General features: G+C 37.9%; 1 pseudogene; it reads right to left on the bottom strand.

Annotated features, from left to right (window-relative positions):
* Positions 1-8,451: 8,451 nt before the first annotated feature.
* On the bottom strand, positions 8,452-12,511 carry LOC103601632 (annotated as a pseudogene).
* Positions 12,512-26,718: the final 14,207 nt, after the last annotated feature.

The raw sequence follows: 26,718 nt of genomic DNA, 5'->3' as shown, positions 1-26,718 counted from the left end.
CGCCTCGGCTGGAGCTCTCCACCGCCGCCGCCGCCGCGACGGCCGCTCGGCGGTGACGCTCCCGCTTCACCACGCTTCCTCGGGTCCCCTCCCCGTTCTCCGCTCTGTCAATATGGCGGCAGCGGCGGCGTTACCTGTGCGGCGCCTGGAACCCCCCACGGCAACGGCACAGAGGCGTCACCCGAACGTCAATGGAGATTCCCCAGCATGGAGTGAAGGGAGGGGGAGAGGGGATTGGATGCGGGGAACCAAGTGGTGGGGGTGGGAAAGAGGGGAGGGGATCGTGCTGGGCGGGGTAAGCGGGTGGAGAGTAGTAAAAGCCACTGCTAGCGCCTCGGTAAACCTGCCCACTCCACGGAGCATGCGCGGCGCTCTTCACACATGCTCAGCAGGCCCTATGAAGTCAAGGGAGCAGCACTGCCGGCAGGAGGATTCCCAAAAGGCATGCGAGAACTGGGGGACCCTCCCGAATGCTTGAGGAGTCGGTGTCAGGGGAGGACTTCCAGGAGTATCTGTTTGCAGGGCTCAGGAAGAGCAAGTGTCCTTACACGTAGAACCACGCCCATTTGTGTACTTAGTGACAAATACGAGGGCGGGGATTTTAGTCTATTACACTCGTGCATTAGCCTCCTAGCAGCTCGAGGCAGGAGAAAATGCACTTAAAAGAAAGAGTATACCTGTGCTCCCTACCCACCCCACCCCCGCTTGTCCCTCTCACGATGCTTCCACTGGTTGCCCTCACACTGCTGACACACAGTATTTCTCGTGTTCCCACACGCGCGCTCCTCTTACGGGACTCTACTTGTGGCACCGAAGGCAGGGTGTCCGAAGCTAACCCCTCCCCTACCCCGCTCTGAGAATATTGGATCTGTAGTGACAATAATTATAATGTTTCTATCGTCTTCAAACCAAGATTTATTGCTTTGCTACCTAAGTCGCGCATTGTACTGGGTGCTAGCAATATAACGGAGATAGAGTACAATCTCATACACGGGGAATGATCAAGATCCTTCTCATCAAAACACTTCAGAACGCAAAGTCAAAAAGTTATTCCACCTTTGACACTTCAAAGAGATTTAAAACAGCAGCTGTAACAGCGGCTAAGCCGACTCAGTACCTCAAAGAGGTTTCTAACGTTCTACGTAAAACGCACACCACCCCTTTCCCCTTCCTACACCTAGGGCTGTTCTGTTGTGCTCGCGGAGAACACTGAACTATGCCCTCCATTTATTTACCTGTTGTGAAATAAATGAGGAGCTACAAAGCAAAGGGGGCCACAGAGGCTGGCAATGAATTGCAAACAAGGATCATTAATAGTGCCTCTCTCACTTACTCTGCTTAAAATCCCAGGGAGAAAGTGAGCTTTATTAATATGGTTCAGTAAAAGTGAAAGCTTTGAAGGTGGGTGCATGGAGCTATAAACTGTGAAAATGTGTGAGAGTGTGTGGGCACACGAGCACAACCTCATGTTTTGCTGAACTGATAGTGTTCTTAACTAAGACCACCCCTTTTGAGCTCTGGGTCTCATCTCTCACCTACTCAAACGACTTGTTCTGCAGCTGTCCCCCATCTCTTCCACATCATCTAGTTTCCTCCTTCTACTGGATCTTTCCCATCAGCAAAAAAAAAAAAGCATGCATGCTGTTATTGACTTCAACTTGCTTTACCATTCGCTAGCATTTGATGCAGTTCCTGACTCCCTCTTTCTTGTCCTCCACAGCCAAATAGTGTTTTCCTCCTATAGCATTGGCCATTTCTTCTCAGTCTCCTTTGCTGGATCATCCCTCATCTTTCCAATCCCTGACTGTTGGAACTCCAAGGTTCAGTTCCTGATTTCTATCCTCCCCAACATTCTAAGTATTCCTGTATCCCATCCAGACCCACAGTTTAAATCCCATCTGTATGCTGAGGATGTCCAAAATTATCTGTAGCCGCAAACTCTTTCTTGAAATCAAACGTACCTGCAACTGCCTATTCAACACCTCTATGCAGTTATCTAATAGATGTCTCAAACTTAACCCATTTGAAACTGAGTTGATTCAACCCCAACCTGCTCCTCCTCTAGTCTTCTCCAGGGCAATTAATGGCCTCCACCATCCACCTAGTTTTCTGCTAATATTTCACTTCATGGAATCCCTCCATACCCATCTTACCTAAAACACCAACCCCATAACTCTCTAACCTCACCCTGCTTTTTCTTCATAACACCATCAACACATGGTATATTTATTTATTCCTCCCAGCCCCTAGCATAATTCTTGGAATATAATGGAGCTCGATTAATATTTTCTGAATGAAAGAATTTGTCCTTTGCTATTGCCATCTGCATTTGATAAATATACTGCATCACATATTAAGTAGCTTGCTCAGAAAAAGTGTATCACTTTGCTTTATATATAATATTTAACCCTCATATGTATTCAGTCATTCAACATTCTCTTTAGCATGTAACCATGCATACTTCTCTCCCTTCTTAAAAAAAATAATAATAATCAAGAATGCTTTCTCAACTCTATTGTTTTACTAGACTCCTGTTTCTCACTTTCAATCAGTTGGGTCCTTTTAATTCAACCTCAAATTTCTTTAAAAATTTCTGATCCATCCCCATTGCTATTGCCTCAGTTCAACTCTTAGAATATTTCTTTGAACTAATGATACACTCTCTTAGCTGGTCCTTTTAACTCTAAATTTATACTCTGTCATGTATGCCAATCCATTCTCCCTACTGTCAGCTTCATGATCAAAATTCTTTAATGATTTTCCATTCTCTCCTGTAAAATATCCAAACTCCTTAGCACTGAATACAAATGTTTTCACCATCTGGCCTCTGAGTATCTTTCCAGCTTCATCTTCACTATCTACCACCTCATACTTCAGTCAAATCTATGCACGTTATTACCTCTTCCCTATCCCAGGCCTCCTTATGTAATTTATTCTTAATAGCAATCATTACTAACAACTATTATTTATTGAGAGCCCACTATGCTCCAGGTATATGCTCCTCATGAATTCATTTAGCCATCCTAACAATTTGTAAAAATTTATATTATCTGTATTTTACGAATAAGGAAACTGTGCCTCAGAAAGGTTCGGTAATTTTCTCCAAGGCCTCGTAGCTATTAAGTAAAAATCTAGAATTAAAACCAGGTCTGTCTGATGCCACATTTTGTCTCACTCTGATGCTCCGTGAAGCCTCTCTGTTCTTACTTTCCCCTCACCATGCCCTCCCTCCACTCTTCCCTTGCAGAACATTAGTCATCCATTCTTCTTTTCTTCTATAACATCTTTTGCATATCCTTATTTCAGCACTTCTTAATCTTTCTTAACCAGAAAACTTTGAGTTTTCTGATGTTAGTGAATTAATTTAACTTATTAAGCTCTGCATTCACAGCATATGGTTGGTGTTCAATAAACATGCTGGATGGACAAACAATACTTCTCTACTCTAGTTTTAATTGTGTTAAAGCTGTATGTTAATACAAAAATGAATAAGACAAGGCTGGCCAGACAGCTCACCTGGTAAGAGTGTGATGCTGATAATACCAAGGTCCAGGGTTTAATCCCTGTACTGGCCAGCCACCAAAAAAAAAAGACGACGTGGACAATACTTAACTCTGTGGAGCTTAGTGCTTATTTGTTCCATGTTGACTCTCTATGTAAGAAATATGTCTGATTTTAAATTACCAGTAAGCAGGGCCTATTAGACTTAATTTCTACTAGACCAGAAGGCCCTTGGACTGTTGATGAAAACATGATGACTTTTTCTTTAGGCACAAAAGCAGATATTAGTGAAGACTTAAGTTTCTCTGTCTTCTGCAAAGTATGCACAGCAGGGGTTGTTGCTTTCTCTTCAGTTTTCAAGAATTTTTAAGCCCCAAACTGTCTATATGCCTATACATCTCTCAATTTTCAATTACTCTAATATAGCATTTAAAAAATTACCCAATGGTTGGCAGTATTTTGTGGTTCTCCAGCTGGGATGCCCTATATGCAGTTTCTGAAATAATAATTTGTTCATCATATAAGACAATGATATGAGCTCCACCACCATAAAAACATGTGTTCTGAGTATTTCCAAGACTAGGGAAAGGGTATACTTAAACCTTCACACTGACTTTTTTACTCTGTGACAAATGGCACACACATTGGATGATCGGGGTCAGGGGTAAAAGTGGGTAGTCCTGTAATTTAACTGAAAAAAGTTAACTGATCCACCTTGGCCCCACTAAGGGGGTGTGAAATATGAACCAAGGGCCTTTGATCAGCAGATCACAGACTACCCACCATTCCTACACTGTGGCCCTTATTTCTAAACCGTGACATACACAAAGTAATGCATATTTGGGGTATAATTATAGGAAGAGTCACATAGTCTCTCAGTATTCTCTGCCTATTTTCCCAAAGATTATAACCCAAATAGTTGGAAAATAGTGAACCGACACAGAGCATGAGCACTATTAGAAAAATATTCAAATATCTTCTTATTTTGGAGTTAGCCTGATTTAAAAATATAAAAATGGAGTTTATGTATTGAAATATGGGACTCTTAAGAGTTTAAGTATTGATAAATACTCACTTATTATCTTTAAATAATGCCTTAGAAGTTTCAGAGAACTTGTATTCTCTAACAATAATGAGTAACATTGGGTCCCTACAAATCAAATGCATAAAGACGAGCAATTCACAAATACTTGTGAAATGTAAGTTCACCATTCATTATCTGTATGTTGAAATGAATGGCATTAAGCAATAAATAAATGACAAATATGATCATAATTTAATATTTCTTCCTATTTGGAGAGTAACTAAAGTTTTACTATAGAGTAACTAAAGTTTTACTATAGAGAGAGTGAAATCCCTTTATAATACTAGAAAGGAGAGGAGCAATAACCATTGTTCATAGTCTAACCCAGAGTATTTTTATGAAAGATACTCATATTTCATGATTTAGCTAAAACCCCAACCTCATTTCATTCTAATAATGGCACCTGTTACAAAAGAGTTCTTCTATATTATATATAAGCAAAGTATCAAACAGTAAAATTTTGTTCTATTTTTATTTCAAAATCTCTCTAAATCAGGTCAAAATATTTGCTTATAATGCTATTTAACAGTAGACCTTAGTTGGTTTTCCAAAATATTTGTATGATCAATCTACTAAACAGGTAATGAATTACAAGGATGATATAGATAAATGTAATAACCAGCCATAGCTGAAGGGAAAAAAGGTATGTTTTTATAAATCAAAGCAATAATGCAAGATATGAAGATAATCTGGCTGTAACATCCTTCACAGCATTGCTCATCAAGGCTGAGTCATCCAGGTTGACTGGTTATTCGGTGTCTCTTCCCTAACTCACAATTTTCCATTTGGGTTCCTTCCAAACCTTGGAACTTTGTTGAGAAGAATTTCTTATGAGATAAAGGTGAACCATTCTTTTTCTTTTTTTTTTTTTTTCGTGACCGGTAAGGGGATCACAACCCTTGGCTTGGTGTCGCCCACACTGTGCTCAGCCAGTGAGTGCACCAGCCATCCCTATATAGGATCCAAGCCCTCGGCGGGAGCGTCGCTGCACTCCCAGCGCTGCACTCTCCCAAGTGTGCCACGGGGTTGGCCCAAGGTGAACCATTCTTTGGTTAAGGATATGAAAGCTATATTACCCTGCTCAAACTTCAAACATACTACTAAATCTGTAAAGCAATAAAAATTATACAAATGTGCATCTACAAAATTGCCTAGTTTTGGACTACTTTTTGCTTATGATTTGCAAAACTATTGTCACATACAATAAAACATGTGATTAGAGTTCACACCACTGAAGTAATGATAAAGGATTTTCTTGGATTCATCCTTACTTGCTCACTAGGTTCCCCTGGCATTTAAGGTTTCTAAATAGGATTTATGTTCAACTGAACCAGATAATTTCAGGCATATAGTTATGATCTTATTAATATCTTACTCTAAGTCATCAGTAAGCATGCATCAGAATCATCTGCAAGGCTTGTGAAAATACAGACTGCTGAGCCCACCCTCAGTGTTTCTGCTTCAGAAAATTTTGGCTGGGGACTGAGTACCTGCAGAACTACCAAGTTCCCATGTGATTTTGATCTGCTGGTCTGGAGACCATACTCTGAGAACCACTATTTGGAGTTATAATTAGTCAAAGCAAATAAGATATTTCAGAAAGTATTTTTGCGGGCCGAGCCGTGGCGCACTCGGGAGAGTGCAGCGCGGCGGGTTCGGATCCTATATAGGGATGGTCAGTGCGCTCACTGGCTGAGCGCAGTGCAGCCGGTCTCAAAAAAAAAAAAAAAAAGAAAGTATTTTTGCTGAAAAATCATAAATAATTCATTCAAAATTCAGATCTTTTGAACTCCTACCAAAAAGAATAGTGAGTTGGAAAGTAAATGCAAATTTATACTGCAAAGGAATTTACACAGGAAATCGTGTACAAGGTATAAATCCTATTGAGGCACTTTAAGACATTACATAAAAAGAGTTGGCATGCTAACAACAACTTATTAGTGTCCATAGTTTTTTTGGTTTTTTTTTTTTTTTTTGAGACCAGCCACACCACGCTCAGCAAGTGAGTGCAGCAGCGATCCCTATATAGGATCCGAACCCGGGGCGGGAGCGCTGCTGCGCTCCCAGCGCTGCACTCTCCCGAGTGCGCCACGGGCTCGGCCCAGTGTCCATAGTTAAACATAATAAAAGTGCCTTTTTTTCTGATGCTGTGTTTAGGAATTCAACTGAGAAAATGGGCAAATTTGGAGGTGTCTACAGAAGAGGATATACTCATATACACACTGTATTGATTTAGACTTTGCACAGATGGGGCAGATGACAGGCTTCTGGGTTACTAGTGACCAACAAGCGAGGGATAAGAAAGTCAACATTAGGAAAGTAGGTAGACATTGATATGGGCAAAGAGTGCTTACCTAGTGTGTCAGGGCAACTTCAGGTAGACGTGGGCTAGTACCCCGGATAGCTCCCTGGCAGAGAATTTGATTTGGTTCTAAGCCTGGCCCCACTAAGTAAGTCTCTTTCCACTTAGAGACCCACCCCTTGTTAGAATTCTGACTGTTAAAGGGGGCCACACATTTATGTAAAGTTGAGTCCTTGGGAAACAGGGGGTGGAGAAATATTTTTTATTTCCCAAGTAACATTCAAACCCCCTAACAGATGAAAGAGACACATACTTTAGCCTAATTTGGAGCAACACTGAAATAGCCATAATCCCAAGTAGGCCTATGTCAGGGTCCCTAGACTAAATAAGACTTTGATTTATTTATTATTTTACAGAAAGTTATCTTTAATGTCTATCCCAAAACAACATTTGCACATAAGACAAAATCATTTTAGGGTTTTACCCAAGTAAAATGTACAGAGGTGTATCAACTATTTCAAATTCTAAAATCAAGTATCTACACGCAAGAAATCACTTGATTAAAATTTTCAAGTTGTTTTTTTTTTTTTTTTTTTGTCTTTTGTCTTTTTCCGTGTCCGGCAATGGATCACACCCCTCAGTGTTGCCCCCGTACTGGACCGGGGACTGGCAACGGGATTGCAACCCTCGGTGTTGCTCCCGCGCCTCGCTCAGCCAGTGAGTGGGAACCGGTCTGTATGTGGGATCCAAACCCTCGGGCGGGGGCACCGCCACGCTTCCCAAGCAGCGCACTTATCCAGTGCGCCACCGGGCCGGCCCCAAAATTTTCAAGTTTAATTACTCCCTCTTAAGTAATTTTTATTCCTATGTTGGACAAAACAGATGCAAACATATTTGTGCAAACTACCTTTAAAGACATAGTATGGCTTAAAAGCCATCAATTACTTCTGCAACATGATATATGAGCACACTTTAGTCATTATTTTGCATTAGCCATTTTTCTTAGCTCAAGAGAACACATGGTACATCTACAGGCAATATAAACCAAATTACTCTGCCCCCAAGTAGAAATAAAAGTGTTAGGATGCCACTGAAACAAATTAATTTCTAGGGATTTTGGTAAAAACAAATATTAATATAATTCAAGACATAAGATTTGCAGGGCTTATCTCTTCCCTTTACATGCTAGAAATTTGTTGTATACATCTTACCTGAGTTGGAAGAATAACAGGAAATAGGCACAACTTTCTCCCCTCTTCCCTATCACACAACTTTCAAAAATCAATTTCATATAAATCCAGTCAACAATTTCTTTTAAAAAGGTACAGTGTAACCACTGCTGTAAGAGATTGCAATAAAATTTAAAAGTTTAAATGCTTCCATAATTAAGAAAAATAAAGTAGTCATTTGTACAAGTTTAAAAATCCAAATTGCTTGTGCAGTGAAATTAAACCTATTGCTTAAGTATGATCCTGAGCTACAAACTAACATGCAGATTATCCTGCAAATCTTATCACCAACTGCTAAGTTTATTTACATTAATGGCAAGTATAACATTTACCAATTACAAGTCTACTGGTTTACTTATTGGTAGTAGTGGAGCTTTCCTGATGAAATTTTTTGGAGAACCTTTGTACCAGACCCTTTCTTTTTCTAATGGTTTCCTAAGGACCCTGTTATTTAACCCAGGAGAAAAGCCCATATTGCTATTTACAACAGATTTTAATATAACATGATTAGTAAGATCATACAAAGGAAATTTATTTGGCCATCAGATATCACTCCCTGTTTACAAACTCTAGTAGATCCAAGAGAAGCATTCGCTGAATCTGGGTACCTTTTCTTTAGAAAGACTTAGAAATTAACTCTATGCTCGATTTTGAAATTGCATCGTTCGACTGTTCACATTATGTAGACTTCTCTTCTTTAGGACTTGATTTGGTACATGAAATAGAGGACACTTTTGATGTACTTTCTTTACAAGAAGAAAAAGCACTGTCACAGCTCACTGATTTAACCAGAAGAGAAGCAGCATCACCAAGAAACCAAATTATGCCTTATTGTTTGTCTGCTATACTCAATCAAAGAATTAATTCTTCAGACAGACTGACAAACAGGAGTATGCTGAAACTTAATAGGTGGCTTAACTTTTTTTCTATCTGGTTCATTTAAAGAAAGCTTGTTAAACCACTGTGTGTGATCTGAAACCTTTCCAGGCCGTGTCATTTGTAAACTTTCAGAAATTGTTTTATCACGTTTCTACCAGCGACTGCTTTTTAGCAATTCTCACAGGCCCAGATTTTGAGAAGTTTGTTAGATTACACATACTCTGCTGTAAGGAAGAGGATCTGGCCTCACGCTCCCTAGAAGCTGTGAATTTCAGTAAGTTCTCTTCAATCATATTCTCATTCTCCTTTAATGTGATATTTAGTTTACCCTCTGGGGACTGCTGTTTATTTGTTCATCGCTGGGGAAGTCTTGTTTGCTTAAACACTTTTGGTATATTTGAATGAGTACCATTTTCAGGTACGACCTTCATCTGAGTTGAATAACATTTTATAGTTGCTTTTCTACCAAATTTTTGAGTTTGATGTGGTGAGAAGTCTCTGAAAAATTATTTTCATCTTTACCAGTGTGGTGTTCATACTTTTCCTCTGATTCTGTGGCAGTCAAATCATTAGTTTCAAAATAGATTTTTCTCCATGCTATATTCTATATAAGATATTTCATTTAATTTTACTTTCTCCACATTAGTTATTGATGACTGCCTCTGATTTATCAATGCAAGAAGATTACTTCTAGATTCAGAAGCTTCTTTCTGAATTTTCAGCAAAGTCTCTGTGTTCAAGTTATTTTCATCCTTTCTCAGGCAGTTTCCCGTTATGTTGGTATTATGCTTATTGTGTAAATTGGAAGGGGTAAGTGTATTAGTCCATTTCTGTTGTTACAACAGAATACTGAAACTGGGTGATTTATAAAGAAAATGAAATTTATTGCTTACAGTTTCTGAGACTGAGAAGTCCAAAGTCCATCTGGTCATGGCAGCAGTGAACCAGGGATATCACATTGCGAGATGGTGGAAGCAGAAAGAGAGAGAGAAAGACCCTCCTCTTCTTTTAAAGCCCTCAGAACCAAGCCCGTGACCACCATTTTTAATCCATTCACTACTGCACAGTCCTACAATCCAATCACCTCTTCAAGGCTCCACCTTTCAATTACCATAATAGGATTTCCCACCCTCTTAACAGTCACAGTGGGGGCCAAGTTTCTAATACATAAAACTTGGGAGACAATTCAAGCTTCAGTAGTTTTGGGGGAACATAATTCAATACAGTACAGTAAGTTCACATGAAGTAGAAGGTGACTTTTCAACCGTAATATCAGGCTCCAAAGAAGAATTTTCAAGTTCAAGATTTCCTACTATAGAAAAAGCTTCACTTGCATCTGTTTCTTGAAAACTTGAATTACTAGGTCCTGTCCAAGACGTCTGGTAACTTGTTCCATCTAGTCACTCTGGAGTTAATAAGTTTTCCTCAGACTTATTGATCTTTTTTGAACCTTTCTTTGGTAATCCTTCCTCAATATCTGGGCTAAAAAGCAGGCCTTTTTACAGAATCAATCTTATTTTTTAAACTTTGTTGATTTGCAAGTTGCCAACCAATATATTAATGTCTATTGACACCAGAAGATCCATTTACATCTCTGTTATTTTTCTCTAGACTAAATTTCAAACGAAGAGATCTTCAAACCTTTTCTTTATGACTGAATTTAGGAGAGAAGCAGCCTGCTTTTCCTAATTCCACCCAGCTTGCTTGCTTGCTTATTTATTTATTTGTTTGTTTGTTTGTTTGTTTGTTTGTTTGCCTGCAATTCTTTTACTTCACCTTGGTATACCTGTACTGACAAATGTTTCCTACTGATGGCTACAGGAGATAGTGAATTCTGAGATGACCCTTCTGGGCTAGTATCATTGTGAACTGATACTGGTGTAGAACTGCTATTGAAGAAATTATCTGGCAATGGCTCAAAGTTAAAATTATGCTTGATGGACTTTCTTTTCTTACTTGAGAAACCATGAGAAGAATCTACAGGCAGTTTCCACTTAACACTTCATGTAAGAATCATTGGTGGTACACAGAGCTGTACAATTCTTTCCCGTTGAGTTGTAATAGAAGGTGCTCTGTTAGATTTAAGTTTATTTAGCGCTCCACTAACAAAATCTTCTTCAAAGCCTTCCAGTGATGGAGTAGCAGCACAGAGACCATCAATATTCAATATAGCTGGTATCTTTTCCAGGATAAAATCTGGTACACGCCCAGTACCTGATGCATAATCAATGAGAGTCTGTACAGGTGCAGCTTGTAATCATACTTTTTTCTGTCTTAACAGACGTTTTTTTCCTGTCCTTCACTTGTCTGAAGAAGATTTGGTGCAAATATTACCGCAAAATTGCTTCTGTTCATTTTATTCTCACCAGACCTAAGAGAAACATTCCTGAGAATGTTTTTAAAAGTTTCCTAACGTTTCAACTGTGTGATCAGCCATAAGACAGGAGAGCAACAATGTAGCTTTCTTCTCCTCTATTCCTAACTGTTGAGCTTTGAAAAGTGCTTCATGCAAATCAGCTGGGAGAATGGGCTCTGGCAATGCCCTAAAAAACTCTTAAGAAGCCCTGCAATATCACAAGGAGATGCAGATGACAGGCAATCATCACCATGATGCAGTTTACTCTTTAGGGCTTTTAGATGAATGCCAGATCCTGATTTCCTAAAAAGCCCTTCTGCATGAATAAGCTTTTCCAAAGACATGCAAGCACCAACAAGAAAGTTTGGAATGTGCCCATATTCTGGCACAACAGAATGAGGCAACGTATTAAAAGGTACTCCAAATATTTTACCCCCTATTTCCGTGGCTGCTGTTTCATGCCTCCTGCGATCAAACTGCCCCAGACACTGTTGACCTTAATGCCATAGACAGCCCGCGAAGCTGCTGCAACGCGGTCAATATAACCAGCCTCTGACGCACATCCCAGAGACGTCTCCCACTCTCCAAGGCAAGATCCAGGTCCTGACCCTCGTTCGCCACCAAATTTTCCAATTTCCAAACACCCTCGGGTTTGAGCTTCGCTCCGCTGCTTTCAGGCCCCTTTTGCCACTTCTCCGGCTCTGAGCCCCAGCCACTTCCACAGCTTTTCTTGATCCTCTTTCACTTACACAGACTCTCTTCTCTTGATCCAGGCACACTTCATTCTTCCTTCACTTATACCGGTCTTCTTCTTGATCACCCAATCCTTTCAGCTACTTACTATTATCTTCTTTCTACCTGATTCTTTCGGTTCCTTACACCAACGCTTCAGGCCACTTCCAAAGATGCCCTGTCCTCCATACCTCGCTTTGCCCTCTTCGGCTCTCTCTGAGCCGTCGACCTTCCAGCCCTGGAAGACTCAGCTGGGCGTTCGCCTCTCCGTCCGAACCCCCGCCCTAGCCCAGCCGCCGGACGAGCGGCTGCTCAGGCGCCTCTTCTAGTCCTGGTCCCCGCCCAGGCTGGTCCCCGCCTTCACCCCGATTCATAGGCTGTTCGTTCCCTCCTTCAGTCTGCTTGCGGGCCGGCCTCCACATCCTCATGGCGTCACTGACGCCGAGCAGTTCTCCTCACGCCTATGCCTCTATATCCTCTGCAAACACTCTGGAACCACCGCGGTCGTCCCAAAACAAGATTTTTAAAACCAAGTATTGGTTTTTCTCCCTAAAACTGAAAATTATTTTCTTGATGCATTTAGTGATTTAGAGTTCATTTGGTTCCTAAATCATTTTTTGAGTTGACCTAAACTCAAGTTTTGAGAGGTTTTCAAAGGGAATGTTATACAAAATAATCTTAAAGTTCCTTAACATATTCCTAGAAAATGCATTCTATATAACTATATTTTAAAAATTCTTCAAAGGCAACACAGCTTCTACCTAACTTCTCTGCTGTTTAGATCTTTGAGGATGATCTAGCATATTTGAATAGAAATTTATTTAAAGCAGGATTAAAGCCTGCTCTTAATTGGAGGTCCAACAATGGTGCTTCTTGTACTAAGATGTTTAATCCATTTTAAGAAAATAAGTTACAGTCTTATTTAAATAGTTATTAAAACTGAATCTAAACTCATACCCTAGAAACCCTTTGTTGTTTATCATATGACAATGAAATGAGAAAAAAAAAATCATTAAAAACATAAATACTATGCCTCAAATTGGACGATTTATCAGCCTTTTAAAAAATGGAAAAAAATTTTAAAAAAATTAAAAATGGGGGCCGGCCCGGCGGCGCACTGGATAGTGCGCCGCTTGGGAAGCGCGGCGGCGCTCCCGTCTGAGGGTTCGGATCCCACGTACAGACCGGCTCCCGCTCACTGGCTGAGCGAGGCGCGGGAGCAACACCGAGGCTTGCGATCCCGTTGCCGGTCCCCGGTCCGGTACGGGGGCAACACTGAGGGTTGCGATCCGTTGCCGGACACGGAAAAAAGACAAAAAAAAAAAGAAAAAGCTCTAACGACAAGAGAGATAAAAAATGTTCATTCACTTTGACTCTGTAATCTCTCTTCTGGAACTAGTCCCAGAGAAATCGGTCAAGAAAAAAAAAGAGAGAGAGAGAGAGAGAGACAGAGAGAGAGAGAGAGAGAAGCCTAAATGTACAAAAATGATCGCTGCACTGTTATAATACTAACACATCTTAGAACTAGAATAAATAACTAGGCCTATACACAGGGAGGTACGGCACCTAGATATACTCATGTATGTTCTTTCCTTCACCCTTTTTAAAACAAATTATTTTTTAAGAAGATATCAACCAGAGTTCCACTTCAACCTAGAATGTAGAAAGATGGAAAAGTGCTTCTACCCTAACAAGAAAAAAGGCAAATAAGCAATAAAATCATAACATTTCTTGAGCCCATTAAAGGTGAAAGCACTGGGTGGTCAAGTAGCCTAAAATCCAAAGAAAGACAAGCCTTACAAGGGAGATGGAATGCAAGCACTGGCTCACCTGTAGCAGAACACGGGGGCAAGAGATGTTTGTAAAAAGAAGTAAGGAGCATTGAATTAATTTTTTAATGAGTTGCTAAAGGCCCGTAATGGTATAGCATGAGACTACAGAATTTCTTGGAGCTGCTGAGAAGAGAAAAGTTGGCATCCACTCTCATGCTGCTCTCTACAGACTTATACCTGTTGAACATGAGGAAGAAGGGTGGCAGAGCAGAATGCCAGAAAAAGCCTCCTTGAGCATTCACAATAGGCCTGGAAGAAAGGAACAGCTATCACTGCAGGAAGGGCAAAAATTCTGCACAAATGCTACCGGACAGTGGGGGGATGAGGGGCAGAACACAGTGTTGTCCCCCAGGAAACATGTGAAGCTCTGCCGTTACTGGGAAAGGATAAAAGAAAAATACCCTCTACTTCTAGGAGAGGGGCAGAAAATTCTCCTAGGCCCAGACAATTAGAGAGGCTTCCTACCAACTGACAGTGGCAGCAAACTGTCTCCCTCAGAGGCCTGCCAAAGTACAAGGCAGAACCTGGCTGCCATGGATAGCAGTGTCACTGAGAAAACTCCACTCCTGAGAATCAGGGACGCAGGGCCTATCTAAGATTGAGGTTTAATCAGGACAACAGAGAAGCCCCCTTGTCCCACCGCTATGCTAGCAAGTACCAAATAAAAAGCAACAGCAAATTAACTGAATACATATATCATGTTGTAATATAAAAAACTATAAAACTTATGGAAGAAAACATAGGAAAAAAATTTTGTGAGGGTTATAAGTCTTACAAAACTTCATATTTTCTTTTCATTCTATTTTTCCATGAACTTTTTGAAGTACCCTCATATAACACTGTTGAAATAAAAAAATTGTAGAAATGAAGGGAAGATTACTGGTTGCCAGGAATTAGAACTAAGGGAAGCCTTGTGATTATTAAGGGATAACACAAGGGGGTTTCTTTGTGGTGACGGAACAGTTCTGTATCCTAACTGTGCTGTTGGTTACTAAAAATCTATGAGTGTGATAAAATTTCATAGAACTATATATTGAGATGGGGGGGCTGGTAAAATCTGAATAAAGTCTCTACTTGAGTTAGTATTGACCCAACATAAATTTCCTGACTTTGACATTATACTATGTTTATGAAAGATATTGCCATTGGGAAAAGACATATGAATAATACACAGAAAAGGAAAAACTAGAAAACAACTAGGAATATGTTACTCCAGCCAAATCAATAATTTTATTAAGTGTAAATCATCTAAACACATCAAAATAGACTGTCAGACTGGTTAAAAAAGCAAAACCAACTATACGCTCTCTATAAGAAATCCACTTAAAATATACAGAAATAGCTAGGTTGAAAATGCAAGGATAGAAAAGGGTATTCCATGAAAACAATAATCAAAAGAAACCTGGAGAGACTATATAATAATCAGACAAAGTTGACATCATAACGAGAAATGGTACCAGGGGTAAAGAAGGGCATTGCATATAGATAAAAAGGTCAGTTCACCAACTATACAGAATAATTCTAAATGTAGATGTAGATAACAACAAAACCTTATAATGCATCATGCAGAAACTGATAGATTTGAAAGGACAAATAGACAAATCCCCAATTTTAATAGGCTAGTTCTACACTCCACTCTCAGTAATTGATTGAACAAACAAGAAAGAAAATCAGTAAGGATATAGAAGATTTGAATAACTCTCTCAAACAACTTACACTGATTGACATTTATAGACTGTTCCAACCAGTAGTTGAAGAACACATATGCTTTTCAAGTATGCATGGGATATTCACAAAAATAGCATATCCTAGATCCTAAATCAATTCTTAACAAATTAAAATATTTAAAATCATACAAAACATGTTATCAGACCACAATAGAATTAAACTTGAAATCAATAACAAAAAGATATCTGGACTATCCCCCAATATTTCAAAATTAGATAGCAGATTTCTCAGTAACCCAATGATTAAAGGAGGGGAGAGGCACAAAGGAAATTTTAAAATATTTTAATTGAATAAAAATGAAATGGAATGCATTAAAATTAGAGAAATGCAGCAAAACCTGTGCTTAGAGAGAAATTGATAGCACTAAATGCTTATATTAGAGAAAATAAATGTCTCAAGTCAATAACCTAAAATTTGACCTTAAAAAAAGTAAAAAAAAAAAAGAGCAAATTCAATGTAAAGCAAGCAGAAATAATAAAATAATAAAAATAAGACTGGAAATCAATGACATTGAAGACAGAAAATAAAGAAAATCAATAAAACCTATGCCAATCAAGAAAAAAGGGAGAAAACACAAATTACCAATATCAAAAATGAAATAAAAGATATCATCACAAATCCTACAGTTATGAAAACGATAATAACGGAATATTAGAAACAACTTTATGCCCATAGATCTAACAACTTAGATAAATGGACCAATTTATTAAAAGAAACAAGTAATAAAAGCTCACTCAAAACTAAATAGATATTCAATGAAATAGCAATCAGCTATAAAAGGAATGAAGTACTGATTCATGATACAACATGAATGAAACTTAAAAACGTTATACTAAGTGAAAGAAACCAGACACAAAAGACCATATATTATATAACTCCATTTATATGAAATGTCTAGAATAGGCAAATCCATAACAACAGAAAGTAGATTAATAGTTTCCAGAGGATGGAGGGAGGGAGGAATGAGGAGTGACTACAAATGTGTACTGGATTTCTTTTTGGAGTGATGAAAATGTTCTGGAATTATATAGTGGTGATGGTTGTACAATGTTGAAAATATACTAAAACCCACTAAATTGTCCATTTTAAAAGGATGAATTTACAATAGCATAAAAGAACATGAAATCCTTAGATATAAATCTAATAAAATATAAGCAGGCTTTATATGACAAAACTACAAAACAGTAATGAAAGAATTTAAGGAAGACCTAAATAGATGGAGATATACTGCCTTCATAGATTCAGATTAGAAGACTCGATACTGTTAAAATGTTAATTCTCCCCAATTTGATCTATAGATTCAATGCAATTCCAATGTAAATCCCAGCATGATTTTTATAGAAATTCAAAAACTGATTCAACTCTAATTGATACAGAAAGGCAAAGGTTTTGAGTAGCCAAAACAACTTTTAAAAATAACAAATTTGAAAGATTTTCACTATCAGATTTCAAGACTCATGATAAGGATATAGTAATCAATAGAATGTGTTATTAGGATAAAGACAGACAAATAGGTCAATTAATCAGGATACAAACTTTAGAAATATGCCAATCCAAACATTATCAACTGACTTTTTACAAAGTTGGAAAGGCAATTCAGTGAAGAAAGAATAGACTTTTCAACAAAGGGTGCTGGAAAAATTAAATAACCATGTGTAAGAATATAAACTTTGATCTATTTTCTTGCAACATATACAAAGAGTAACTCAAAAAGGATTATAAATACAAGTCTCACTGGAACAGGCAGGAGCTGTGTGCCATGGGACCCCCCAGCCCAGGCCAATACCTACCTCTCAAACAGGCCCAAGAGCTGCCAGGCCCACATGCCCTGAGCCAGCCATGCCATAACAAGCAAGTACCATGGGACCCCCAGCCCAGGCCAGTTCCTGCTGCCCAGAGAAGCCCAAGAGCTGCCAGGCTCACACGCCCCGAGACAGCCGTACCAAAACAGGCAGGCGCCATGCAGCAGCACCCCAGTCCAGGCCAGTCCCTGCCACCCAGAGAGGCCCAAGAGCCACCGGGCTTGCACACCTCGAGCCAGCTGCACCAGAACAGGCAGGCGCCATGTTGCAGGACCCCCAGTCCAGGCTAGACCCTGCCACCCAGAATTGGCAGTCCCTGTGGGATCCAGGCCAGACATCAGGGTGGAAGGAGCAGACCGTGATACCTCCACAAAAATTACTAAACAACAAAGGAAAGATACAAGAAATATGAAAAATCAAGGAAGTATGACACCACCAAAAGAAAATAATAATTCTCAACCTCTAGATAATATACAACAGGAAGTCCATGAAATGACTGAAAAGGAATTTAGAGGAACAATTCTAAGGAAACTAAAAGAGATACAAGAAAACTCAGTTAGACAACTCAATGAAATGAGAAAAATTATATAGGACCTGAAAGAAGAAATTTACAGAGAAATCAATGCACTAAAAAAGAATGTAGCAGAGCTTGTGGAGCTGAAGGATTCATTCAATGAAATAAAAAACACAGCAGAGAGGTTAACCAGTAGGCTAGAACAAGCAGAAGACAGAATCTCTGACCTTGAAGATGGGCTGTATGTAATAACACAAGCAGACAAAAAAAAAAAAAAAGGAAAAATAATTTTAAAAACTGAAGAAAATCTGAGAGAGATAACAGACAACCTTAAGCACTCAAATATCCAAATCATGGGTATTCTAGAAGGGGAGGAAAATGGAAATGGCATTGAAAACACATTCAATGAAATAGTACAAGAAAACTTCCCAGATATATGGAAAGACACAGATTTTCAGATGCAGGCGGCTCAAAGATCCCCAAACATATTCAACCCAAAGAGGTCCTCTCCAAGACATGCTATAATCAAACTTGCAAAATTCAAAGACAAAGAGAGAATCTTGAAAGCTGCAGGAGAGAAGCATCAGGTCACCTATAAGGGAACCCCAATCTGACTAACATCAGAATTTTCATTGGCAATCCTAAAAGCCAGAAAAGGGTGAGATGATATATTCAAAGTACTAAAAGAAACATATTGCCAGCCAAGAATACTTTACCCTGCAAGGCTAACCTTCCAAAAATGAAGAACAAATAGTATATTTCTCAGACAAACAAACAAACAAAAAAAAAATGCAGGAGTTCACTACACACAACCAGCCTTAGGATAAATTTTCAAGGGAATACTGGATTTGGTACCTGAAAAACAAACATTACTGCTATGAATACTCAAGAAAAAACAAAACCCATGAGAAAAATAAAAATGCTAACAAGAAAGAGAAAAAATAGTTTATCTACCACCCCAAGAAACCAACAAACACAGAAGACAAACGGAAAATCAGAAAGAAAGGAACAAAAAATACTCAAGACATCTAAACAAAAATCAGTAAAATACTAGGAGTAAATCAACACCTTTCAATAATAACTCTTAATGTAAAAGGATTAAATTTCCCACTCAAAGCACAGTCTGACTGACTGGATTAAAAAGATGGACCCAACAATATGCTGCCTTCAGGAGACTCACCTCACCTGTAAATACACACATAAACTAAGAGTGAAAGGATGGAGAAAGATATACCATGAAAATAGAAATGAAAAAAGATCTGGAGTAGCTACTATTATATCAGATAAAATAGACTTTAAAACAAAAACCATAAAAAGAGATAAAGAATGCCACTATATAATGACAAAAGGATCTATCCATCAAGAAAACATAACAATCATAAATATATTTGTGCCCAACATCAGAGCAGCCAGATTTATAAGGCAAACACTATTAGACCTAAAGAATGAGATAGACTGTAATACTGTAATAGCAGGGGACCTGAACACCCCATTCCCAACATGAGACTGATCATCTAGGCAAAAAATCAATAGAGAATCACAAGATCTAAACAATACTCTAGACCAATTGGGCTTGGCAGATATCTACAGAACATTCCATCCAACAACCTCAGAATATTCATTCTTCTCATCAGCACATGGGACATTATCCAGGATAGAAAATATGTTAGGTCACAAATCAAGTCTCAACAAATTCAAAAAAATAGGAATTATTCCATATTTTTCTTAGATCACAGTAGATTAAAATTAGAAATCAATAACAAACAAAACTGTGGAAACTATACAAACACATGGAAATTAAACAACATTCTGCTCAATGACATATAGGTCCAAGAAGAAATTAAACAGGAAATCAAAAAATGTATTAAAACTAATGAAAATAATGACACATCATACCAAAACCTGTGAGATACTACAAAAGCAGTACTAAGGGGGTAATTTATCATGTTAGATGTTTACTTCTGAAGAATGGAAAGAATGCAATTTAACAGCCTAACACTTCACCTTAAAAGACCAGAGAAACAAGAACAATCCAAACCCAAAGTTAGCAGATGGAATGAAATAATTAAGATCAGAGCAAAACAAAATGAAATAGAAACCCAAAAACTGATACAAAAGAACTATGGAAGAAAAAGTAGGGTTTTTGAAAAGATAAATAAAATTGACAAATCTTTAGCAAGGCTAACTAAGAAAAGAAGAGAGAAAGCCGAAGTAACAAAAATTAGAAATGAAAAAGGTGATATTAGAACTGGTACCTCGGAAATACAAGGAATCATTAGAGATTACTACTATAAACAACTATATGCCAACAAATTTGAAAAACTGGAGGAAATGGAAAAACTTCTGAAAACAAACAAACTATCAAAACTAAGCCAAGAAGATATAGAAATTCTGAACAGACCAATAACAATAAAAGAGATAGAAGCTTTTATCAGAAGTCTCTGAAAAAGGAAAACCCCTGGACCAGACAGGTTCACTGTGGAATTCTACCAAACCTTCAAAGAGAAATTGATACCAATTCTCTACAAACTATTCCAAAAGATCAGAATAGAGGCCATTCTACCAAATTCATTCTTTGAGGCAAACATCACCCTGATACCAAAACCAGACAAAGATACAACAGAAAAAGAAAACTACAGGCCAATATCCTTGATGAATATATATGCAAAAATCCTCTATAAAATACTAGCTAACAGAATACAGCAACAAAATTATACACCATGCTCAAGTGGGATTCATCCCAGGGATGCAAGGTTGGTTCAACATACACAAATCAATAAATGTGATACAACATATCAATAAAATCAAAGACAAAAACCATATGATCATCTGTATGGATGCTGAAAAAGAATGTGACAAAATTGCACATTCATTCCTGATAAGGACTCTCTACAAATTAGGTATAGATGGAAAGTTTCTCAACACAATTAAAGCCATATATGATAAGCCCACTGCCAATATCATCCTTAACAAAAGGAACTAGACAAGGCTGCCCACTCTCACCATCCTATCAACGTACTGTTGGAATTACTAGACAGAGCAATCAGAGAGGAGAAGGATATAAAGTGCATCCAGATTGGAAAAGATGAAGCCAAACTGTCCGTCTTTGCAGATGACATGATCCTATATATTGAACAGCCTAAAGCCTCTACAAAAAACTCTTAGATTTGATAAATGATTTCAGCAAAGTTGTAGGATACAAAATCAACACACAAAAATCAGTAGCATTTCTATACTCCAACTGTGAACATGCAGAAAAAGAAATCAAGAAAGCTAGCCCATTTAAAATCGACACCAAAAAAATAAAACAGTTGGGAATAAAGTTAACCAAGGATGTGAAAAATCTCTACAAAGAGAAATACAAACCACTGTTGAGAGAACTTAAAGATGACACAAGAAGATGGAAAGATATCCCATGCTCTTTGAATCGGAAGAAGTAACATTGTAAAAATGTCCATTTTACCCAAAGTGATCTACAGATTCAATGCAATCACCAACAAAATTTCAATGACTTTTTTCTCAGAAATGGAAAAAAACTATCCTGACTTTTATATGGAATAACAAAAGACCACAAATAGCCAAAACAATCCTGAGCAAAAAAAAACAAAGCTGGAAGCATAACACTACCTGACCTTAAACTATACTACAAAGTTATAATAACCAAAACAGCATGGTACTGGCATAAAAACAGACACATGGACCAATGAAATACAATACAGAATCCAGAAATCAACACATAGCAATCTGATCTTTGACAAAGGCACCAAGACTACACTGGGGAAGAGACTGCCTCTTCAGCAAATGCTGCAGGGAAAACTGGATATTCATATATAGAAGAATGAAACTAGATCCATACCTCTCACCATATGCAAAAATCAACTCAAAATGAATTAAAGAATTAAATACACATCCTGAAACAATAAAACTCCTTAAAGAAAACATAGGGGAAACACTCCAGGAAATAGAATTGGGCACAGACTTCATGAATACAACCCCAAAAGCACAGGCAACCAAAGGAAAAATAAACAAATGGGATTATATCAAACTAAAAAGCCTCTGCAGAGCAAAAGAAACAATTAACAGAGTGAAAAGACAACCTACAGAGTGGGAGAAAATATTTGCAAAATATATATATGACAAAGGATTAATATCCAGAATATACAAGGGACTCAAACAACTTTACAGCAAAAAAACAAATAACCCAATTAAATAATGGGTAAAGGAGCTGAATAGGCCTTTCTTAAAGGAAAATAAAAGAATTGCTAACAGACACATGAAAAAATGCTCAATATCACTCAATATTTGGGAAATGCAAATGAGGACCTCTTTGAGATACCATCTCACTCCAGTCAGGATGGATAATATCCAAAAAACTGAGAATGAGAAATGCTAGCAAGGTTGTGAAGAAAAAGAATACACTGTTGGTGGGACTGCGAAATGGTGCAGCCTTTATGGAACATGGTATGGAGGTTCCTCAAACAATTGCAGATAGATCTACCATATGACCCAGCTATCCCACTGCTGGGAATATACCCAGAGGAATGGAAATCATCATGTTGAAGGGATACCTATACTCCCATGTCTATTGCAGCACTACTTACAATATACAAGAGTTGTAACCAGCCCATATGTACATCATCAGATGAGTGGATAAGGAAACTGTGGTATATATACACCATGGAATACTACTCTGCTATAAAAAAGAATGAAATACTACCATTTGCAGAAACATGAATGGACTTAGAGAAAATTATATTAAGTGAGACAAGTCAGGCACAGAAAGAGAAATACCACATGTTCTCAGTTATTTGTGGGCGCTAAAAATAAATAAATAAATATACAAACAAATAAATGGTGGGGAGGGAAGAAGACACAACAATCACAACAATTCCTTGAGCTTGTTAAAACAAGTGAACAGATATGATGTAAATGGGATGGAGTGATGAGAGGGAGGAGGGAAAGTGGAACTGGTAAAGGGACATGAAAATCAACTACATTGCATTTTGATAAGTTGAAATTTAAAAAATTAAATGAATAAATAGAAACATTCCCTCATCTAAAACAAAAAGGATTATTAATATAAATGTAAACCTAAAAACTATAAAATTTCTAATAGTGCGAATATAAGAAAGAAGACATTTTTGGTGACCCTCAGTAAGGTAAATGTTTCTTAAATTTGACACTGAATGCATGATCCATAAAAGAAAAAATTGGACTTCATCAAAATTTGAAATATCCACTTTTTAAAGACACTAATAAAAGAATGAAAAGACAGGCCAAGGGTGGGAGAAAATATTTTCAAGTCATATATCTGAAAAAAAACTTGTATGCAGAATATATAAGGAATCTCAAAATCCAGTAATAAGAAAAACAATTTTCTAAGTGTGCAAATGATCTGACATACATTTCACCAAAGAAGTTACATCAATGGAAAAAAAGCACATGAGCGTATGTTAAATACCATTAGCTATTAGGGAAATCCACATCAAACCCACAATAAGATACCACTACACACCTGTTACTATGACTAAAAGCCCAACAATACAAGGTGTTGAAGAGAATGAGCATAAGGTGGAACTCTCTTACATTGCTGGTGGGAATGTAAATTGGTACAGCACTTTGGAAAACAAGTTTGGCTGTTTCTCGAAAAGTTAAAAATACACTTATATAACTTAGCATCCCACTCCTAGATATTTACCCAAGGAAATGAAAATATACGTTCACATAATAACCTGTATGTGAATGTTTATAGCAGCTTTAATAATAAGTTTCAAAAACTGGAAACCACTAAAATTCTCTTCAGCTAGAAAATGGATAAACAAAGTGTAGTACATCCAATCAAAGTTGTGTTACCTAGCAATGAAAAGGAAGGGATTACCTATAACTGCAACAACATGGATGAAATGCAAATACATTATTTCAAGTGTATAAAGCCAGCCTAAAAAGCTTCAGAGAGGGGCAGAAAACAGATTAGTTGTTGCCAGGCACTAGAAGTGAAGGGGAAGGGTTTTGGTCAAAGGGTCAGAAGTTTCAGGGGGTGGGGGGTGATGGAAATGTTCTGTGGTTTTGGTTACATGACTATGTGTTTATCAAAACTTATAGAACTGTATTCTAAAAAATGTTTTTTTATTGTACAAAAAGTATTCCTCAATAAATTTAACTTATAAAAAAAGACATCAAACAAGCCAAAGGAAAGGAAACACACACAAATATGAGGGTACTTCAAAGAGTTCATGGAAAGATACAAATTATCTTTTGATTCTATTTTCCCACAAACTTTTTGAACTACCCTTGTAGACGCACAAATTATGAACAGTACTCTAAGGTAATGTTAAGAGGGCTGAGGGTGGAGTAGGGAAGTACAAAGAGTAGATTTTGCAAAATAGTATTTTGAGGCCCAAGGAGAGTATTTAAAGGGAAGGAAACCTTTGTGACCAAACCAGCCGTTGTTACCTTGGTTATGGGTGGGGGTGTTTATGTGCTGATTATATAAGAACACCTCAAATCCTTTTTAGCAATAGGCTATGTCACCTGGTTTTCCCTCCCACTAACATATGAGTCACTGTCCTTCCAGAGTTTCTGTGCAGCACAAGCAACATATTCCCTGCAATAGTTCAAAGCATCTTAAAACAGGAGGCCCAAAGTGATTGACCTTATTGGCCATACTTTAGAGTCAACTGCTCCACTTAAATAAATTTTGATGGACACCGTCAGAAAGAAACTCATACAAATTTCGATATTTTAAACTTTATATATGTTATTTGGATGTGGCCACAGTATACCCCACATTACTTTTATTAAATGGCAGAGAAATGACTAACCTTTCTTAAATGTATTTCACTCACATTTGGTTAACATATTATACATGAGGAATAGAAATCATTAGCTGAGTGCTCTTAAATTCCTTTTCTTTGGAGTGTGTTTGAAATATTCACATACGTGGTTAAAAAATGTATATTTGGGAAAACAATATCGTTAAAATGTAATATCCGATATCACAGAAATAAACACACTGTATGTATGGGTACAACAAATATTAACACTGGAAATATTCCCTCAAAGTAAAAGGTGATTTTTTTTTAATTTAAAAGGGTTTATATTATGTTCTTTGTTATAAAATGGTTCTTTTTAAAACATGTTTCTTTTTATTTTATTTTATTTTTTATTGGTTATGAATATTCATGAGATACATAGCTGATTGTCACCCCTCACGCCCAAGATGTGAAGGCCAGATCCATACTGGCAACATGCCCATTATCACACATTGCATTTGTACCTCATGTCCCCCACCCCATTATCCCCAACCTCCTTTTCCCTCCCCTTTCCTTCCCCTCTATTTCGTTTCCTAAGGTATGTTCTGCTTCTTACATACTGCCCTTTGTAGTTTCTTAAGACCATTTGGACCTACACTACTGACTTTCTGATTATCACATTATTAAATTTTCACATTATCACAAATTCAAGATGGAAGTATTTCAGAAAAAGAAGCAACATTTTAAACTTCTTCAAAGAGAACAAATAGCCATAATACCAGTCTATTCAGTAACTAACACCCCTTCCAACCAGGTGGCTATATGCCATTGCTAATTATCCCATTGCTTATTATCCCATTGCTTAATCTTAACTTTACCTCTTTTTGGAAGGTAAATTAGTAGTGGAAGAGTTAGAATTATTTATTAATACATTTTTTACATGTATAATTTATTTATCCTGCTTATGCCCAAAATGATTTGAGAAGCCACATTGTTTATACTCACTAGAGTAAAGAAATGTGAATCAAATAAATGACTCAAATTAATAGAAGTTAATTTATCCACAGATGCCATCCATACTCTTGACTTGGAATACATCAAATTGTGATAACCAGCTGGTTGCCTCCACAATGTCCCACCTCCCTCAACTTTCCTTCCTTCTTTTCCCAATCCCTTCCCACTCTGCCTTTCCACTTCCTTCTCTCCCCACTCTGGATTCAGGTTTGCTCAGCCCGCTTGCACTCTCTCTTGACCCCCTTTTCCTATTCCTTCCCTGTCAAGAACCCACCCCTTCTCTCTCCATCACATTCTCTCCTTACAACCTCATTTTCTTCTTACTGGGCCCAACCCCCATCCCTTTGTTCCCTTCTCACTCACTCCTATGTCTTCCCCACTCTCTTGCCTCCCAGCCCTCCTCCTTTTAGTTCCTCCTCTGATTTGGAGAACACTCATTTATTGCCTCCCTAATACTATTTTGATTATCACCTCTTAGCTGCCCTAAGTTTTGTGCATTTCCACCTGTGTGTCTTTTTATTATCTGAAGCTAAGCTTGTTCCAAAGTGACCATCCCACTCTACTGGGCATTTTAAACTCCAGCTACTTGCCTCTTATGGCATATGGCCCATTGCACTTTTGACTGAGTTCCCATTCTGACACAAACAGTGGTAATCATATTCTGATTGCTGTTCTCCTTACAATAGAATATCACCTAAGCATGGGATGCTAGAACAGCTGAGTATGTTTGGATAAGAAATTACTTAGAACATATTGTATGTTAAATAATTTGGTTTCTAAATTTATGCAGGTGGTGGAAATAATATTCCCTTGCTGACCAACAGCATCTTTTAATATAAGAAATGGGGGGGAGTATCATTCTTCCAATAAGACTCTTGATTCCAGTAAAGAAACAATTCATGCAATATCCAGTTGCCTATAGAAAACTTCCTATTCTATCATTGTTCTATGATAATGATTTACATTACCTGTGTAGATAGTATTGTGAAATCT

Source organism: Galeopterus variegatus, unplaced genomic scaffold, assembly GCF_000696425.1.
Source record: "Galeopterus variegatus unplaced genomic scaffold, G_variegatus-3.0.2 Scaffold10, whole genome shotgun sequence".
NCBI lineage: Eukaryota > Metazoa > Chordata > Mammalia > Dermoptera > Cynocephalidae > Galeopterus > Galeopterus variegatus.
Note: the sequence above shows the minus strand (reverse complement) of the source record. Positions and strands in the feature narration are given on the sequence as shown.